This window comes from Melospiza georgiana, chromosome 3, assembly GCF_028018845.1.
Source record: "Melospiza georgiana isolate bMelGeo1 chromosome 3, bMelGeo1.pri, whole genome shotgun sequence".
Taxonomy (NCBI): Eukaryota; Metazoa; Chordata; class Aves; order Passeriformes; family Passerellidae; genus Melospiza; species Melospiza georgiana.
In genome coordinates, this window is record NC_080432.1 from 39,124,452 (window position 1) to 39,142,342 (window position 17,891).

Sequence of the window (17,891 nt, forward strand, 5' to 3'; positions counted from 1 at the left end):
AGTCAAGCTGTTTTTGGGTGCTTTTTGTCACATTTGCAGATTTCCTTAGGGGTAGGAGGACTGCCTCAGCTCATCACTGTGGTGTTTGTCATCACTTAATGTGTGGTTAGAGTATCTTGCCCACTGCCTGTTTCAAGCCTAGGTTTTGATGAACTGCAGAGGGACTGAACTATTTTGGGTGAAACATGAGTAATGTCATCACTAGTAAAGAATAGAGTTTGCAGTTGTTTGTCAGGCACTGACTGATTCTGTGTCCAGGAGTTTCTGTATTTGTTCAGTGTTGGAGGTCTCTTGCAAGAAGATTGGGAAGAAATTCAAGCTGTCTGAAAAAATGGAAGCAATCTGAATTCTAGAAGTTCTTTACAATGAAACGTGTTTGAGTTTTCTTGGTCATTTGCTGTTCTTTTCCACTTCTTTCTCTTCTCTTTCTCAGCCATCCATTTCTGTAATAAATTTTACATACTGTTACAAGGACCAAGTTTTCCCTTTTATAACCTCTGCTGTTTACTGTCTTGTAGCCAGATACCTTGAAAACCAGCCAGAAACTGATTTGTTTGATGTCTGTGTTTCACATGTTGAGACCTGGGTTGTTTTTTTTTTTTTAATGCACAGAGTTCTTGTATCTAGGCTTTGGAACATTTGCATTCTGCAAATTGTTGAAGCATAAGGGGTGGTTCCTGTTCAGTGTTTCAGGCTATGTTATATAATAAAGCTTTCCATTTCACTTAATAAAAATGTTAAATACTGCTTTATTTGGATAGCACTATCAATAAGTAGTTTATATATATCTGTAGAAAAACATATTTTAAAAAGGTGACTATTTTCAGTCTGGCTGACTTTACCAGGGGTCAGTTGTGCTTGACTGACCTGACTGCCTTCTGTCAAATTACTAGATCTTCAGCTGAGGATAGAGCTTTAGAGATTTATTTTTTTTTTATTTTGACCTTAGGAAGATGTTTTGGTGCCCCTTAGCATACTCCTATTTACAGTCTCAATGGGAGGATGACTAGACAAATGAAAACTGGTTGAGGAGTAATTTTAAAGGGTGGCTGGTCAATGGTTCATGCTCTTTCTGAACAGCAGTTACAGCTAGAGCTCCTCAAGGGTCTGCTGGCTACTAAATAAAATAGTTTCATGTTAAACGTTTTTGGTATTAAGCAGTAGTTAATTAGAATCTGCCCATTGAATGGGCTTGGAATAAGCAAGGTTTGTTCACTGAATAAACATTTAATCTAAGAAAGGAAAAATGCTCTTTTTTAGTGTCAAAAATGAAGTTTTAAAAACATTATAGTTATCAATGTGTCTTGTCTTTCACTTGCCTTTGGTATTCTGAACCTTGAGGAAAAGCAAAGCAATTTGTAGAGCGTTTGAAGTTACTGGGAAGGGAGGGTAAGCAGGATGCGGGGTGGTGAAATTAAATCTCAGCTTTTGTGAAGCTAGTTTCTTTTCACAAGGCTGGATAAAGAAGGAAGTGAGCTGTCATCTTGGACACTAGATGTAGACAATCTCCAGAGCAGGCAATGCTTGAGGCAGATTCTCGCTGCAGAAACAATATTCTGGTCTGTGAAGGTGTGGTGGCTTAATTGTGATAGCCCTTTTCATGGGTTTGGGGGAAATGCAACTTTGTTTCTTTCTTGTAACCAAGAGAGCTAAGGTGTGTTTCTGAAGAACTTCTGTGAAGAACACTTCTGTGTTTTTGAAAAGATCTGTAGTGGCCAGTAACAGACTTCTTTGTCGTGGTTTCTGTGCTTTAAGATATATCAGAATCTCAGCTTTTAGTCTGTCTTTTCCTTTGCACCCGGGATGTGGGTGTGTTACTGTAAACAACTGCATTTGTATGCCAGACTTCTCTGTTTTGTCCTCACTGAAACGTGTGCGCGCACACGCGATTGTGTGCAGCTTCTCCTGTCCTAGAGTTTGAATATTCCTGGCTTGGAAATGGATTTGCTTACATGACATCTGTAAAGGTGGTACATACTGAAAGTGGGAGTTTTTTGGGAAGTAATGGCCATCAAATGGTTGGTACCTTAGATCACTTCCTGCTTTCATCTTTAACAAGTGAAAAGCAGTCACTTGATGTTTGGCAGCATTGCCATAGACGAGTAGGAACTTCTTGTCTAGCTTGGCCTCTTCCAGTGGCTCACAGAGTTCATTAGTTTCAGTTTAGCTGTTACTATTAAGTGCTTGAGTTAGGGATTTTATTGAATGTTGTGGTGAACTAGGAGAGAAGTTGGTAAATTCTTCCACTTTACTGCTTTCAGACTCACAGACCCTTTTGCTTTATTCACCTCAATATACAAGGAAGAGTCTCTAAAGTGAATCTCAATCAGAAAGACAAAGATCTGGAAGAAATATTTTCTACTGTGTAAGACACTGGAAATTATCCACAATCAGATGAAACAAAGCATGAATACTGAGACTTGGAAAAATGGTACTGTTTGAGTTCTTGGTTTGCATATTGTACTATTCCTGCAGAATGTTATCACTCTTTACTAACTATTAAATACTTCTGCATATTTCTGTTGAAATGCATTAATGATCAGAGGTATAAAGCTAGCTGTGTCTGTGTTCCTTAACTAAAAGTCAAGTAGGTTGCTACTTGTAGCTAATGTTTATTGCACCTCTGTCTTTTGAGTAGTATAGGTGTTACTAAGTTCCATTATATGAAATGTTGTACTCAATTGGTGGTGTCTTAGTAACTCTTTTATTTACTTTGTGGCCCCATGATGAGCTTATTATTGTAATTCTCTGTGAGTGCAGAGAGTGAACACCCTTTTGAGTAATATTTCAGTCGCTTTCAAAATATTAGGAAATAGGGCAGGGTTGCTGCATTTTGGAGGAAATGGGAGATGCATTTCTTTTAATCAAGCCATAGCTTCAAGCACCTGCACCATTGTCACCTTGCTGCGAGTTAGAGCACAATCAAATAGCAGGAGCCATTAGCCCTGTTCAGCAGTGATGCCATTGCCTTCAGCTTACATGCATAGTTTAACAAAATGTTAATAATGTTATAATGTTTGTTGTTTCATTCCCACACCACTCCCAGGGAAAAGTGGAGTATATATATTAAAAAAAGTGTGTGTATGTATGTGTGTATATATATATATATATATATATATATATATATATATATATATATATATATATATATATGAGGCTGATTAGAGGGCTGGAGCACCTCTCCTGATAGAGTTCAGGTTTTGAGGTTGTTCAGGCTGGGTGCCTACAAGAAAACTGGAGTGAGACTTTTGACAAGGGTGTGCTTTAATGGTACGAGGGATAATGGCTTTAAACTGCAAGAGGGTAGATTTAGATTGAATGTTAGGAAGAAATTTTTACTGTGAGGGTAGTGAGGCACTGGAATCAGTTGCCCAGAGAAATTGTGCACGTTCTGTCCCTTGCAGTGTCCAAGACCAGGCTGGATGGAGCTTTGAGCAACCTGGTGCAGTAAGAGGTGTCCCTGCTTGTGGCAGGTGGGTTGGAACACGGTGATCTTTAATGTCATTTCCAACCCAAACCACTCTGAAGATCTGAGAAGCACATAGCTATTGCTTTACAGGACAGGTATTTGCATAGAAGAGAGAATACAAGGCCATGATCTCAAGTCATAGAAATGATGTTGGAGGCACTTAGAAGGAGTGGGAGATGTTTTGGGGACTAATGTGTAAGTAGCACTTTATATAGGTGGCTGGCTGCCTAATGCCAGCTCTTCAGTTTCAGAGGCATGGAAACCTAGTGAAATTGGCACTTGTTGTGCTGCATTCAGCACCTCTTTGAAAGCTCAGGTCAGCAGTCTTCTATTCACGTACCTATTTCTGATTTTTTGTGGCTGGGGGTCTGCTTTTTATGTTGTAGGTTTTACTGAATTATTTGTGTAATCCCCAAGCTAATTGTCTGCTTTTCTTTTAAACTGCTAAATTCATCTGATTCTTTCAGTTGGCATTCTGCAAATGCCGGAATATTTAAGAGTATTCCTTTGTGTGCCATGATTATTTTATGGATTCCTAGTTTGATCCAGATAGTTTGTTACACTAGTGTAGAATACATGCAGGTTAAGCTTTATGGTAGTGAAGTGGTAAGGCTGATATGTGAGCTTCGGAATATAGAAATAATTTGAAAATATCTTGTCAAGTTGTCATATAAATGAGATGCCAGAATGTGGTGTTTGCCCCCTTGCTACAATATGTTTTTTTAAGTGTGTCTTTGTGCTAAGATGTTTCCATCACTGTTCAGTCCAGCAAGGGCCTATCTTGCAGCCAGCAGAGTACAGGAGCAGTAGTAACCTTTGGTGGAGCTGAGATGGTGTCTTAATCTGTGTTATCCAAATTTGCCTGCAGCTGATGTCTGAAATGATGGGTAGCATAGAGTAAATGTTGAATTATTAACATGCTAACTTTCCTGGAATCATTTTGGCTGTCATGTCTATCATTATGGCACTGACTGCCTGTCATGCCCTTAAACACCTTCTCTAATAATTGATTTCTTGAAAATTGACATGATCTGCTTATGTGTTAGTTTTAACATTCTTACTGGCAGAATTCCCCTTTGAAATTTTGCAGGTATAGTTCAACATGTATTGTAAATACTGGTACAGTGGCAAAATTAAAACAGTTTTTACTCAATAGAGGTAACTGAAACTTCAACATTTAAATATATATTGCAAATTGAGAACTTAGACTCACTTTTAATCAATAGTTTAAGTGACTTATTGTGGAATTGAAGTTGCAGAATGAATTGGACATGAAAACCTTGAGTTTTTATGCTTACAGGCTGCCAAGTGGCTGCCTCTTGCCAAGTACTCTTGTGTAGATGACAAGTGAAACAGTTGAGATAGCCTCAATGCAGACACCTGAAAAAGATTCCATGTGTCTAGGCAACAATACTGGAGCCTGCTGCTGGAAAAAAGGGTAATGGAAGTTTGCTTCACTCTGCAGTTCCTAGAGATAGTAATTCTTTTAACTAGGCTTCTTCTTAAAAAGTTTCTCTAGCCTGATGGAGAAGCTGAGCATCCTGTAAAAGGAGAGTACTGTGTAGTATTTTCTGAAATAGTCTGGACAAGTCATCTGTGTTCTGAAACATTACTTTCTTTATCATTTTATGAATTGGGTATCGTTTGACTACAGGTGTATTGATTCTGTTACAGTATGGGAGTACATAATTATATATTGTGTGGGATCAGCTGCTTCTCTTGCACATTGGTTATAACTGCCTTCAAAATGCTTTGAGATATACCTTATCTGAAATGAATCAAATCAGGCTGATTTAGGAAGGTGATAAATCTCTATTAGCAATAGGGAAATTACTTTCTAAACAAATGGACCCTCTCAAAAATTTTAATTGTCTTTACATTTCTGTGTGCTGATTCTATTAATAGTAATACAGTGTTGTTACTGAAGTAACTTTGCTAGTAATTAGAAGAAGCATCTTAATCTGGAAGAGACAAAAGGTAAAAATGTTCTAAAACTGTCATTGAGATATAATAATAACTATGTGTTTGAACAATTCCTATTTGGAGCCTTCAGTTCCTGTATTACTTAAATTACTTGTTTAGAAAGACTGTGTGTGTAGGCTGTGAGTTGACATAACAGATGCCTGAATTCTCTCTTTCCAAGCTGCGTGCTTTGCAGTAAACATTAAACTGCCTATAGCATTGTAACTCTTAATATTTGGCAGCTCATGCTACTGGTTTTCTTATGTTACCAATTTAAACTTGCTGGTGATTTTATTGTGGTGTTGAATGACCTTTTTTGCGTTTAACTCCTGATGTATATAAATTTAGCAGGTGATAACATGGCTAAAAAAAGCTACAAATAGAGCCAAGTGTCTAAGTAGTGTGGCAGAGAATTTATGCCTTCTGTAACTGTCTGCACATCAGTACTGGCCAAGTTGTTGGTTTTTTTTTTTTAAATCTGCTGTGAGGGCTCAGTTTTAGTGCATTTACACCTGAAGACTTACATTAGAAGTTGAAGAGGAGCCTTATTCAAGAGGGGAAGTCCTTCCTCTGGTCATTGGTATCATATATAAAGCAATAAAACCCCATTCTTATTATCCCTTTTAAGTTTGATACATCTTGATTTCTGTCATTGTCAAACACACCAGCATTAGTGAATTCTTGCTGTATTTTTTGTACCTGGTCCTAACTGAGGTACTGTTATTTTGATACTTTGTGTTTTTCACCCCACTTTATGGAGTTTAAATTCCTTCTGAAGTTTGGATATACTCGTGGTCACACTTAGGGTTGTGTTATATTTCTGAGACAGGGAAAAACGTGATTAGTTGGCGTGTGTGTATTGTAATGGCTTTATTCCCCTAATACAGAAAATGTGATGCTGTTGTGCCTTTGAGAATCTTTTGTGGGATATTAGTCCTAAATACAGGATCTGTGCAGGAAGACATGTATAAACCAGGTAAAAGGGGTTTTTGTGTTTTATGGGGTTTTTATGTTTTTTTTTAGTGTCAGAAACAGCAGAAATTTAAGAAACGGTATTGAGGATAAAAAAATTCTTAATTGGCCTCAATGATAGTAACAAGACTTGATTCAAAATGTGACCTGTTCTAAATGCATTGGCAGCCAGTAGGAGCTAGGGTAAAGTTCTCTACTCAGATAAATATTAATTTTTGAGGACTCTGGATTAAAAAAATCACTGAATACTGGTCACAGAGGAATTTGTCAAGGTAGCCATCTGTAATCTGTTCTTCTGAACATTTCATATGAGGCACTCAGAAGAATATTAATCTTTTGAAAACTATCAGACCTGGACTGTAACCTACAGCTAAAGCATCTTAAAATTTTGTAGTTCAGTCACCTTTGCTGTCTTAGTAATGAAATTATACAATTCTGTCAATTTTCTTAACTCTGTATCCTACAGTGCAATGAGGTTTGTAACAATGGACTTTATTATCCAAAAGCATGTACTTGCTACCGAATTAACTGATCTGAACTTTGTTACTTTCTCTGATTTTGCTGACAGTTTTGCTGCAGGAGTTTTTTATGGTTTTATGCTTCAGATGCCTTCTTTGAATGGCTTAACTAGAAAGGGCTAAGCTTTTTGTATTGCATAATCAACAGAGGCTTTTTATTTTCAAGATTTCTTCTGAGCTTGAGTAATATTATAGTTTACTAATACTTTTTCAGGCACAGGAGTGACAGACTTTGGATGCTCATTAATAGTGCTATAGTAGATAGATGAGACTGAGGTGTGGTTTAGGGACATGCTGTTTTTTCCCAGAGTACTTCAGAAAATTATTATTAATTATAATATTATTAGGTGACAGGTGTGGTGGAGTTTTTCTCATAACATCTGACCAGTGCTCAGGCTGGTTTTGTGGACAAAAATTAAGTAATTCAAACATCAGTTTGAAGGCCAGATGTTAACAAAGACAGCAAAGGACAGATATTTTCCAACTGACATATTTGGTACTGCTACCCAGGTATACTAGCTAGTTATGTGATATTAGATTTGCCTCATGGAGAAGCAGTGTAAGAATGTGCTCAAATGATAGGCACTGCAGTAATAATAAATATGGTCTTAGGTTGCCCATGCATATCACTTCAATGTGTCTGAGCTGGAATTTTGACTTCCCATGAAGGAGATGAATGATTGTAGACTCTACCCTTTGCATCAAGGCAAACCACAAACCCATACAGAATACAAACACGTCTTTCTCAATTAGTGACTCCTGGATTGCTGTGGAAGGTTTAATATGTATCTAGAACTTGACTTCCACTACAGCTACTGTGTAAGGTAAGATAAAAGCTAGTTAGAAACTTTTGCAGGCTTTTCTCTAGAAAGTCGTGGCAGCTCCAATAAACGTGTTTGTTTGGAGTAAAAGTCTGCTGTTTACAATGCTCTCTTGTTTCACTTGCGGATTTTTTTGGAAGAAAACTAACATATATATGGAATATATTTTAACTGTTGAAGGTACTTCCTTCTCCTTAGTTCAGCTAAAGATCAAATAACTGAAAATGGAAGAGTTTTGTACTTCGGGGTTTTTATTGAAGCATGTTAGATGACTGTGCTCTTCAGCCTCCTCTCTTCCTATAGCTGGCTGTTTGCAAAGCTGCCCAGCATAACTGATGGAGAGATGATTCCACATGGCACTGCTGGACTTGTGCTGAGTATAACTCTGATCTGTTACAGAATAGAGAAGTAAGTGCTTGCCAGGGATCTCCCAGTAGGCAAATGCAGATTGCATACCCACATTCTGAATTCCAGTAAGGCTGGCTTTTCGTCTTCCTTCATCTTCTGCTTGTTTAATTCAACAAAGTTTGATTTCCTCATCAGCCAGATGAGCAATCGCTGCTTCAGGCATTCACTTGTACCATTGTAGCTGTCTGTGTGTCTGCTCAGCCGCAGAGCATGAACAGGAAAGGGCTGCTGAGAGCAAATATCACTTAAGCTACCATTGCTGCCAAGATACCCACACAGCCTTAATGTGACTTCACTGATCTAAAGCTTACCTGAAGGTGAGTCACAGAGAATTTAGGAACTACAAAAGTGCAAATATGTATTAAAGACAGGTCTGCAGGAGAAAAGTTACAGCATCAGATATATCTTACAAAAGATATTCTGAACCTATGTCTGTCATTTGTGAGGTGATGTTTTAAAGTATGGACCTAATTAGAATGCTAAGCCCATGGTGTTTTCAAGCTTTTAGGTGAGTAGGAAATAATGGTCCAACAGCATACTCCTGTTGGAAATTCATAATTTAATAGTTTAAATTGCTAATTGGCTATAGAACTTTTAACTGCAAACTTCAACTTGCTTAACTCAACTTTGACTGGAACCCCAAGCAAATTTATTTCAAGGCATTTAGCTTTTCAGGAAGTTCTGGGTTTTTCTTCTAAAACACAGTGGAAGGCTACTTTTGCAGACTTTTCAAAACCATAATATTGTATTAAGTGCTTCAAAAAGGATAAGGCTCTATATTGCTTCATAGAGTTCTTAGTTTTGAACTTTAGTTAGTTCTCCTTACTTTAACTAATTAATATGAATGTTTTAGTGCAGCTTCCATGTTTGAAAAGGGGGGGAAAATTCACCAAAAACCCCCACACCTGCAAATCCACAAATCAAGACTTTGTTCAGTCTTGGTTCTGTGTAGAAAGAAGAACCACTTTGCAAATGTAGAGACAATCTTTGGTTACAATGGATGAACAACTCTCTCTGTAGGATGGAAGTTGTGCATTGTATCACGTAAGAAGCAGAAATAACTCCTTGTTTAGTTTTGGCTTTGTCATAGAGGTACAACAAGGAAAAGCTACTGCATGAATCTGCAGCAATAGTGCATTTCCCTGTGCTCTCACTTTGCCCAAAAAGTCAAGTATCCCAGTGAATGCCTTTTTGAAGAAAGGGATGTTACCTTAGGTTTGCTGTGTGTTGGAGACATGTCCTTGGTAGGTTGCAGTTTACTAGCTAACCTGTGGATACACTGCTGCTCTTTTCTTTCCCTCTCCTTCTGTCTCTTTTGCAAAATCTTCCTATGTGTGGGACCCAGCTTTCAGTTCTGGGGGACAGTACTGACAGTGGTGGTATTGTGCTGTCAGAGGGTGGATCAGGGCACACCAGATGATAGCTCTTTCTCTTGATGCTCAGTCAATGAGTTGACTTGTTTGTTTGCTTATTTTAAAGCAGCTGTGATTTGATTATCAATGAAAGGTGAGTCCAGGTCTAGCTGGTTGTGAGGCAGAATAAACAGTGTTTTTCTGGTACTTGTCTGGCCGGAGTTTAGAAACTTGCAAAGGACTGGATGTTGTAGTGGATTTGTTTGTTTCGAACATTAGGATTCTGCTTGAGGAGCATTAGTGCTTTGCGACCAGCATTATTAAATATGCATTTAATCATCAGGAAAACCAACATTTGGTGCCTACACTCTGTAAAATAACATGATAGGGTTCTTCAACTTTCTCTGGACTGCATAATTTCTTTTTCTTAATGATCTTATTTTCGAGTAGTGAGTTTAGTTCTTTAGCAGTGAATTGCTTATGATGGCTTTATCTATTTGGTCTTACCTTCTGAAGAAAATCCTGTAAACATGGTCAAATTAAATGCTTTATTAAGCCAGGAATATTTAAGTTTTTCTCAAATAAAACCTATCCTGCTGTAGGGTGCAGGTGTCTTAGTAGCAAAAAAGTTTACTGAACTAACTTAGTCCTACTGAAATATTACACATTTACATAGTACAAAGCCTTAAGTAGCTCAAATAAAATGTTTCATACATCTTGTCATTTTGTTAAGCCTTTAATAGGAAGCATTCAGCTTTATTCTTGTGGTATAATTTACAGTGAGCAATCTGGACAAGACATTTACACTCGTGTATTTTGAGCATTTTTGGCATTCAAATTGTTAGGAGCTGGATGTAATGGTTTGTTATCCCAAAGCTGTATCATGAATCTAAAAGTCTTTTCATACTGAGAGCAAACAAACCATGCAGCTTACTTGGAGAGGTAAGAGTCACTACTGTGCAATTCAGGTAGAAGTAGTGTCCCTTCTTTGTTGTGCCATATTTAGTGGTGGAGGCTATATCTTAAGGTGCTTTTGTGTTTTGGGACACCGAATACTGTATTCCTCACTTCTGAGAAGTGAGATAGTGTACGTAGAATTTGTATAAATGCAATCATACTCTGAGGTAAAATGCTCTCAGCTCAAAATATCTATTTTGGAATCCGCTGTATTGTAAGCAGCCTTCAGCTCAAAGTCATCCTGGTCTAAGGAATGCTCTCACGTCCTCTGTAGAGCAGAATCTGGGAGGGCTCAAGGCTCTTGTTTCTGAGAAGCAGAATGCTCATCTTCCAGGGCTGCTTTTGTGAGTTTGCTGCTTTTAAAGGCCACTGGCCACAGAAGCGCTGAGGCTGCTGAGCACGGGGTGCAAACACCTTGTGGTGCTCCTGGCTGGGGGATGTGCTGAAGGTGGGAGGCAGTGCATGGAGGGAGCTGTGTCCTGGCCACGTGCTTTGTGTCTGTGCCCTAAAACCTTGTGTGTTGAAGTAGAGCTGTTGTAAACATCTTTATGAATTTGCCCCAGGTGTGTTTAGTTTTACTCCCTGAAGTTCCTTGAGGTAGAACCAACTTTTTTACCTTCTGGGGAGGACTTTTGCCTTGTGGTTCAATACAATGATTTAGGATACTTTTTCAGAGTTCATTAGTGATTAAGTGGATGCTGCTTAAGGTGTAGTTACACAATACTTGGAACAAATATGAATTGGCAGCAGCTCCCAGTTCAGCATTTCTGTTGCTGGTACTTGTCTGATCTGGCATTTCCTAAGCTGGTTTGGAGACCTCAAGTGACAGAAAATAATTGACTTTTTCTGGATTAGTTTTGTTCCTTGAACATTCCATCCTGTTGTGGTGCATAAGAGGAGAGAATTCTGGGGAAAACTCAGGGCTTGCAGCAGTGTAGAGCTACAGGCATGGAACTTAGTGAACTCCTGCAGTTCTTCAAAAGGGGTAAAGTAGTCCTTTTGAACGATTTTGTGCCTATGACACTTGTTAGTAGTTGAAAAGCACTGCTGAGTGTTTGGAGGAGGTGAGCCATAATGAAATGTTGTCATAGCTCCATTCCTCCATCAGTGGGCTTAAAGTTAAGGTCAGCAGTAAGTCTCCTTTATCACTCAGCTCATCCAGAGTGCTGTTATCAGTTTAAAATCTTCACTGTCACTACAAAACTTCTATTTCCCTCCTGTCCCAGAGAAAGCTGGCTGTTATCCAGAATTTTTCCTATGATAGTTCCTTCTACCAGTGTATTCTTAAGCCAATTCTGTAAGATGCAATGGTTTATAAGCTTAAATATGTAGTCCCTGATTCATGGAGGATTTTGGGTGTTTGCATCCTGTTCAAAACAATGTGTAGATGCTGTTGTTGATCCACTTATCTGAATTGTTGGTTATTCACTACTTTTACATTTTAAGGTGAATTTCTAGTTAATTTTATAGAAACTATTTTTAAAGAAATGTAATGGTTTGTATTACAGAGGATCTGAAATACTTTTGCAGTTGAAGCTTACTGCTTTTGTTTTAAACTCTTGTGCATTTTTACATCTAAGGAAGCAGAATAAAGAGCTCACAAATTACACATGCTGCGCATGGTGGGTTTAAGTCATGTCAAACACTCAAGGAGTGTACTCTGTCATCTGAGTAGGTGAATAAAATTAAGACAGCACAGTGATGCTAGCAGGCATGCAAAAGCTATTCCTTCTGTTACTGAATTTAGGGACTTGAATGGCAGGTAATAGGCTGATGACTTTTTAAGTGCTTGTCAGTGTTGGTGAGGGAAATAGAGAAAAATATTAATCAGATTCTTTGTTAGCATAAATTTTGAATATGGTGTTTAGAGAGTTTGCTAAAAGGTCTTTGCACATCCAGGCATGGCTTTAGTTCAAACACTTCTATTTAGGAAAAAGTTGTATTCATGAAAAAATTAATGTACAAATCTGTTGTATGCCATCTGGAGTAGCTAACTACTTCCTTTGTTTCTTTCTAGGAAATACCAAAATAAAGCAGATGTTGTGTCCTGTACTGTTATCTCAAGGTTTTGCAAGTCATTCTGTTACGTGCTTCTTGGCAGCAGGAATGTAAACTAATTCTTTCAGCACTGAACTAGAACCTTGACAAGGTTAAAATTACAGGTAAGAAGGAATTCTGCCACTTGGAAATTTATGGGAATATATTATTCCTTTGACTGTGTTTTTGATTTGCAGTTTGTAATTGACCACAGATTTAATGGAAATTTGAGATTGGGTAAAATGGTGTTTTTTCTACTTTAAATGTATTTGAATTTTGCTTACTGTTATTTTTTAATAGGGAGGAAATACAATTTCAAGTACAGCTTCTTTCTGTTACAATACAAAGCAGTGTTAATAAATGGGGGACAGGGAATTGTAATTTTCACCACCTAAAATGTCTACTGACCAGATTTTGGAGAAATGATGTTCTCACACTGAAGACTGTATAGTGTCAGTAAAAGTCATGAAGTGTTTTGCCCACTATGTGTTGAGATCAGTTTACTGTCTGCATGTGGCCTTTTTCCCTACAAGGTCTGTATTTCCTTAAATGCACTAACAGCAGCAGTGCTACTTAAATTACCTGTTTTAATCAGTTACAGAAAATCTCTCAATTTCCCTTACAAGGTTCCTGAGCTTCAGCTTTTGAACCACCTTTTCAAGGGTAAAGGTTGATGGCTTTTTCCAGGTCAATGAAAATGTTTTGGCTGCTGGTTTTGTGTCATTAACTTTATCTGACGATGACTGAGAACTCTTGTCACACTCTGTCACCTTCTTCTGAACTCATGTAGAGGGAACTAAGAGTCAATATTCTTTGAATCCTTTTGAAAAAAAGGATAAATACAGTGCTGTAAGACCATAGTAATGGGAAAAAATCCTATATCACCACAAATACCTGTGATAGAGATTGCATATTTTGGGTTGTATGTTTCTGAAAGGTTTAGATCTGATTTTAAACTGGGGCCATTTGTTTTGAAGACTATCCTTGAAATGGGTTTATTGCATGCGTCTGTCTTCAGGATTATGATCAAATGAAGGTTTTTGAGTCTTGATTACACATTTCAGTATCTTTGACGGGAAGAGTTGTCTCTTTTCAGTAGTGGCAGGCAGGAGTCTGGACTGTTGGTCTGAAGCAGTCCTGTCTGTCTTACTCTGAAGTTCAATAATGGATAGGTTGTAAATCAGCGACAGGTTTGTGCCAAGGAAGTGGTGTTGGTTTTTCTGCTGCTAAAATGAGAGGGAGGTTGCAATGTGGTTTGTTTTGAGGGTTTTTGTTAGTTTTGTGTTGATTGAATGCTTGTACTTATTTTGCAGTGATGTAACATGTTGAAAAAAGGCACAACCTTTTATACTGACTATATTTGAATGGGCCTTTAGCACTCATCCAGCCCAACCCTTGTGTCTGGCTTCCTCAGATTTTTGTGTGAATCAAGAAACCAGCCCTCAATTCTGTAAATAAAGGTGTATTGTTTTACTGTGGTTTTGCAGACCTGCTGCAGAACACTTATTCTGGTGTTTCAGACCCGTTTAGGAATAATTCACAGGTGATATGAAGAAGTGATTCTTTGCTGCCCTATTCTCACAAAAGTGTGTCTCAAATTTTTTGTAAACAGACTTTGAAAAAGGTGAGAAAATTTGTCTTAAATGCCTAAATTTAAAGCAGGGGAGAACTCACTCCCAGTGACATAAAGTGTCATGCTAATGGCAGATTTATACATGTAAAATTCTTCAGTTTTAATACCATTAGTGTAGTGGATAAATTTTGGTTCTTTTTCTTGAAAATGTGAGGTGAGGTTTCTGTAGTAAAAGCTGGCTGTTGTTTGTTAGATTGATGATTGAAAAGGAGCAAATTAAATTTAACTCAAAGTACTTGGTCCTTTATTGAATTTAGAGAACTAAAACAGCAATTCTGCATAGAAATTATTAAAAACTTTATTTGTGAAGTATCACTTTTATGCTAGGCTAAGTCTTTGTAGTTTCCAAGGGCCACCTGTGCATCTGTTTTGAACAGCCCATAAAGAAGTGAGAACGTGCTTATTGACTACAGGAAATATGAGCAGGTATGGGCAAGGAATTTGACCAATTATCACAGGATATGAGTCTTGTCATAGTGTGGTCAGTAGGGATAGGCAGCAGTACAGTGCAGACTTCCGCGTGGTATATTAAAGGCACAGAGAGTTGCAGGGTTTGAGTTAAGGACAAAATGTGATTTCAAGGATGATAAGCTTGCACAGGCAATATCTGAATTAACCAGGTAGGCCTATTTCACTGCAGTGCCAGTGCACCAAATTTCTGTTCCAAGAAAATGGTACAAGAGCATGAATGCTGACTTAGGCTGAGCTGTCTTTACTTCTAAAGACTTTAGCTTCCATCCTGTTCCCGGGCAGGTGCTGGCAGCAGGAGTCTGCTTTGCCCTGTCTGGGCCCAGCCTTGTGTTTGCTGAACCAGCCTGGATATTTGCCTATTGTTATGTGTTACTTTCTGTGTAGCTACTCTGTACCTCAGATAAACCATTTGCAGGTAACAAACGGGATTAATTTCCCAGTCTCCATAGTGTTTGCAGGAAGCCTTGGTAAAGAAAAGCTGAATATGTAACCTGAAAACCTAAGATGAGTGACATTAAGACATTGACAAGAGTAGTCTCTTACTGAGAATGACCCTGCATACTTCTTCAGTTAAGTGCCCAGCAGTAGTGCTAACCTGAGCTAAGGGCTGCTGATAATCAGAAGTCATACTGGCACACATGGAATTCTGTGTAGCTAAGGAAAGCGCTGCATGTCTTTTAAAGTTTTCATTTGGCCACAGAACTGCGTGAAGTTGATTTCTGCAACTTGAATAAAAAGGAAGCTGCAATATAAAGGGTCTGTGACTAAAGAATACAGCAACCTGGGCACTGGTGGTCTTGTGCTAAGTGCAGTAATTAAAAAGCTAGATGCTGAGTCCACTTTCAATATTTCTGTGAAGTTCATCTTGGCTATCTGAGGTATGATCTCTAACTTTGTAGCTGTTGAGCTGCATTCCAGGAAAATAAGAAGCCTCAGTATAAAGTCTGCAATATGCCCATGGGAGACAGATGGTTGCCACACAAGCTGAGCTGAAAAATCTGTAGTTAAGTAGCATCATCCATATTTTAGTAAAGTACAAGAAAGCAGACTATAAAACTAATCTCTGAAAGGACCACAAGCATGTTTTTCTTGTGGTAACATAGCTAGAAAGGTTATAGCCCTTAACCTAGCTCCTGGTGCTCCTTTCCATTTCTTTGTCTTTTCTGTTGAAGGTTACAGCCCCCTTGGATCTGCTGTCTAAGCTGCTGGCTTCCAAACCCACTGCAGTCAGAGTCGCAAAGTTTCAAAATACTAAAGCTAACTTTGCACTTCTTCAGTGAAACAGTTCAAAGAGTAAGGGCAAAAACACCTCAGCCAGCAGTTCTGAAAGAAAAGAAATTGCTGGCACAATGTAGAAGTGATGAGTAGCTGAGGCAGAGCAGAAGCGTTCATGTTTTCAGGTACTGCTACTGACGTTGAAAATAGGTGTGAATATAGAGCATTAAATTATGCCTGTGATTGTTTTTGCCTCCAGACCAATTTGAAATAGCTGAAGTTCATTCTGAAATCTTCATCTCCTTTGTAACTTGCTGGTTTAAAAGTAGTGTGGTGGGCGAACGTGGTGTTTTGTTTATCTTTGTTATTTGTTCTTTTCCCCAACTGCTGTAACAATGTTGTGCTGAATCTAATTTAAAAATTACAGTTGTAGCTCCTAGGCATGTATGCTACCTGGTAGTAGGGATGGCTTGCAAAATGTTTTTCAATTACTGGTTTAGAAGTCTCTTTGGCTTCTTTCTCGACATCCTGGCAGGAAAAATTTTTGGTAGGAAGCTCAGTATTGGCATTTTATGTTGATACTTATTTTCTTTCTGTCAGTATCTCTGGTCAGCTGACATCCTTCCTAAAGCCTACACCCATGGCCACAGATTACCTAAAACCAAACTCAAATCCTCCAAATAAAACCCAGGAATGGTAATAACTCTTCTTCTGTGTAGTTCATTTTTAAATGAAAATAAAATATTCAGATCTTATTCTTAGGTTGCAGTAATTTGTTTGGCGGTATTTGTGGCTACATAGTTAGAGTAGCTGTTACAGCCAATCTCCAATAACTATTGGCCTAATATAAATTCATGTAGTGCAAGTATTTTTAAGGTCAATAAGTTAGAAGCAAGACCAAGTTTTCTGGGATCAAAAATTAAAACTATCTGCAGTGTGTGTGGACAGATGTACTGTGTAAAGTCTATATGTGCACATAACACACTAGAGAGGGACTGCAGGGTGGATACAGAGGAGCTTTCTACCAGGACTAAACTTTGATTTTATTTTTTTTTTAACTTAAACCAGAGAAGTTATTTCCTGCACTTTCTATAAATTTTGAAATTGTTTGTCATGGATACTTGGATTATTTATTTGTCATTTACATCTTTAATATCTAGTGCAGCATTTTTTCTTTTGAAATGTCATTCTTTTTTTATAGTGGAACACGTGTGCTTTGTAACAGGAAACTCTGGCACTGTTTCTTTTCCACAGCACTGACTTATTAGAAATGACTAGCCTGTTGAGTGAATCCTTCTGAGGAAGAGACATTTTACAGTACACTTTTATGACCTAAGCACAAAAGATTTATGTTGGACCATTCTCATATTATGAAAAGATACAGTATTGCCTTTGGGACTGTTAGCCATCAAGGTGGTATTAGTTTAGTTCTGATGTTTTGTATGAAACTGACATGCGATAGGAAAATTATTTTATAATATCTACAAAAACTTTGATTATGGCTTTTAGACCTTTGTAATCTAATTATGTGGTGGTTGCTGTCATGGTTTAACCCTTGCCAGCAACTAAGCACTGCACAGCTGCTTGTTCACTCCACCTCCTCCCTCCCCAGTGGGATGGGAAAGAGAATCATAAAAACCAGAAAATTCATGGGTTGAGACACAGGCTTCTTAATGGGTCAGGGAAGGAAGAAAAAGAATTAAAATATGCAAAACAAGTGATTCACAATGCAATTGCCTACCATTTGCCAACCAATGTCAGCAGTAGGCCCTGGCCAGCTTTGTCCCCAGTTTATACATTGGGCACAAGGTCATAGATTTTGGAGTATCTCTGGCCACTTCGGGCCAGCTGTCATGGCTGCATCTCCTCCCAGCTACTTGTGCCACTCTGGCCTTCTCCTCTGGCAGGATATGAGAAGCAAGAAAGTCCTTGACTAATATAAACACTACATAGCACACTGATATTTTTAGTTGTTGCTATCAACTTTATTCTCATACTGTATCCAAACCACAACTCTACACCAGCTATGAGGAAGACAGTTAATTAACTCTATCCCACCTGAAATCAGGGCTATAT

General features: G+C 38.2%; 1 protein-coding gene across 2 annotated transcripts in view; it reads left to right on the forward strand.

Moving 5' to 3' along the window:
• Positions 1–17,891, forward strand: part of PPM1B (protein phosphatase, Mg2+/Mn2+ dependent 1B) — a 60,377-nt gene that overhangs the window by 12,329 nt on the left and 30,157 nt on the right. For both annotated transcript variants that reach the window (XM_058020401.1, XM_058020400.1), the window contains exon 2: positions 12,477–12,621. The gene's annotated coding sequence lies outside the window, so the exon portion shown is untranslated. The remainder of the gene's footprint in view (positions 1–12,476; positions 12,622–17,891) is intronic.